Below are 3,166 nucleotides of genomic sequence, written 5' to 3'. Positions count from 1 at the left end.
GCCGGGGGAGGGGGGGGAGGGGGACGCGGGGCGGGAACGCTTGGAGGCGGTGGGATGGGGAGGGGCCGCGTCTGCGACCCGAGCTCCCCACCCCCAGCCCCACCCCCCACGCCCCTCCTCAACCCAGGTTCCTGGCGTGTGTGGGTGTGCGTGCGTGTGTGCATGCCGTGTTCGTGTGCAAGGGGCCAGGAAGGGGAGGGACGTGTGTGTGTGCGCGCGTGCGTGTGCCCACGAGGGCTGCTGCCGGCGTGTGTGTGTGTGTGTGTGTGTGTGTGTGTGTGTGTGTGTGTCGGGGCGGGCCGCGCGTGCCGTGTACGTGTCCGTGTGCGAGGCGGTGGCCCCAGCGGCCTGGGCGTTGGCTGAGCCGGCGCCGGGGCTTCCAGAAGGCCGGGGGGCCTCCAAGGTGCCGGTTAGGACTTTGAGGGGAGACAAGCAGGGGTTTCGGGCAGGGGGGCCGGGAGGGCCTGCCCGGAAGTCACATTGGCAGCAGCTGTCCAAAGGGCTTGGTGGTCCGGGGGCGGGGAAGGCGGGCGGGCCCCACTGTAAATACGGCCCCAGGGTGGTCAGAGGGTCCCATGCCACCCGTCCCCTCGTGACCTCCCCCTGGACCTCCAGCTGACCATGCATGCCAGCTGAGTGGCCAGCTGAGTCCTGGACCCTCTCTGGACTTTGCCTCCCCCAACCCCTCCCCATCAATAAAACTGTTTACAACCACCGGCCCCCCAAGGCTCTGGCTCTGCTCTGTCTCCTGGGGGCGGGACCTGGACCACGGTGTTGCCCCGGGGGTCAGCTGGGAGCCCCTGTGTCACTCGTGGTGGCAAGCAGAATTCTGGGGAGCTGGGTGTGGAAATGGGGGGGCATCTTCCTCTGGATGGGGCCGGTTCCCGATTCGTTCTTGAGCAGATATTTACTGTGCACTTGCTATATGCCAGGCACCGTCGGGGACGAAGATCCCTGTCCTCATGGAGTTCGTAGCCTAGTTGGGGAGACCAATCCTGTACTTGCAAATTAGGACTGGATTTGAAGGAGTGATGTGTGCAGTGGGGAAAAGGCCAGGTAATGTGCTAGGTAGAGGGTGAGGGTGTGGGGAGTGGCCAAGGAGGGCCTGTCGAGGTGACCCTTGAGCTGAGATGTGCTGAGTGAGAAAGCGGCTGTGGGGAGGCGTGCGGGCAGAGGGAACAGTGTGGGGGACGTGGGAACACGCTTGGAGGAGGGGGCAAGGTGGCCACAGCGGCCCCGGGAGGGGAGGCGGCAGGAGCAGGTGCAGATCAGGAGGGAGAGGAGGGCCAGGGCTTGGGGCAGGCAGGGCCCCACAGATCAGGAGCGTAAAAAAATGTTTTTATTGTGGCAAAATCCACATAAATCCACATGAATTCAAATGCACCATGGGAAGTGTTTTAAAGTGCACAGTTCGGGGGCGACTGTGGTTAAGCATCTGACTTGGCCTCCGGTCATGATCTCAAGGTCCGTGGGTTCGAGCCCCGCGCCGGGCTCCGTGCTGGCAGCTCAGAGCCTGGAGCCCGTTTCAGATTCTGTGTCTCCCTCTCTCTCCGCCCCTCCCCTGCTTATGCGCCGTCTCTCTCTCTCTCTCAAAAGTAAACATTAAAAAAAAATTTTTTTTAAGTGTACAGGTCAGTGGCATGAGGTCCGTTCACACTGTTGGGCACCCATCCCCACCATCCACCTCCAGAACTTTCTCATCTTTTCCAAACTAAAACCCTGCCTCCATTACACATTAACTCCCCATCCTCCTCCCCCCAGCCTGGTGGAGTTTAAGTGGGACAGGGAACCACCCGAGGCTTTGAAGAAGGGGCGGGCTCTGATTGCACGGTCAGAGATCTCTGTAGCATTTTGCCTTTAGGGTTCACACCCCTTCCTTCCCGCCCGCTTCCGATGAAGCACCTACTGTGTGCTGGGCTCTGGGGGTGGAGCAGTGGTCGAGACAGATCTGGCTCCCCCTTGTCCCAGGGGAGACCGTTAGCCTAGTAAACAAATGCAAAACACCGGAAGGACATCGCCTAGCTTCTCCTGGACGCGTGAGAGGTTTCACCTACAACACTGTGTAAGTTTCAGATGTTTGATACATGCCAATATCGCACCATGAAAGGTTAACACATCCATTGCTTCAGGTACTTCTGTGTGTGTGTGTGTGTGTGTGTGTGTGTGTGTGTGACGGGACCATTTAAGATCTACTCACCCACCGGGCGCCTGGGTGGCTCAGTCTGTTAAGCGTCCAACTCTTGACTTCAGCTCAGGTCATGATCTCAAAGTCCGTGGAATCCAGCCCTGAGTTGGGCTCTTCGCTGCCAGCGCAGAGCCTGCTTGGGATTCTCTCTCTCCCTCTCTCTGCCCCACCCCCACTCTCTCAAAATAAATTAAAAAAAAAAAAAAAAAAAAAGATCTACTCTCTTAGCAATTTTCAAGTATGTAATACAGCAACGTTAATGATAGTCACCGGGCTGTACGTTACAACTCCTGGATGTATTCAGTTTGTAACCATGCATTTGTACCCTTAGACTCACATCTCCCCATTTCCTGCACCCCCAGCTCCAGGCAGCCACCATTCTACTCTGTTTCTAGTTTTTTTTTATTTTAAAGAAGTTTTTTAATGTTTATTTATTTTTTGAGAGGGAGAGGGACAGAGCATGAGCAGGGGAGGAACAGAGAGAGAGGGAGACACGGAATCCGAGGCAGGCTCCAGGCTCCGAGCAGTGAGCACAGAGCCCAATGCGGGGCTCGAACCCACAGATCATGACCTGAGCCAAAATTGGATGCTTAATCGAATGAGCCACCCAGGCGCCCCTTCTGTCTTTTTGATACTAGCCATTCTGACAGGTGTGAGGTGGTATCTCATTGTGGTTTTGATTTACATTTCCCTGCGGGTGAGTGAGGCTGAGAACCTCTCATGTACCTGTTGACCATCTGCATGTCCTCCTCGGGAAACTATTATTCGGGTCCTTTGTCTATTTTGTGCATATCTGTTTTTGTGTGTCCATCTCAGCGAGTCTGTTATTCTGTCCTGCTTTGTCTGTGTCTCTGTGTTGTATCTGTATCTGTGTATTCATGAGGGTGTTCACCCGTCTTTCTTTATGCCTGCTACGGTCAGCTTGCACATATGTCTCTGAATCTGTGTGCCCACAAGACAGAACTCACATTCATTCTCACG

Source organism: Felis catus, chromosome A2, assembly GCF_018350175.1.
Source record: "Felis catus isolate Fca126 chromosome A2, F.catus_Fca126_mat1.0, whole genome shotgun sequence".
NCBI lineage: Eukaryota > Metazoa > Chordata > Mammalia > Carnivora > Felidae > Felis > Felis catus.
Note: the sequence above shows the minus strand (reverse complement) of the source record.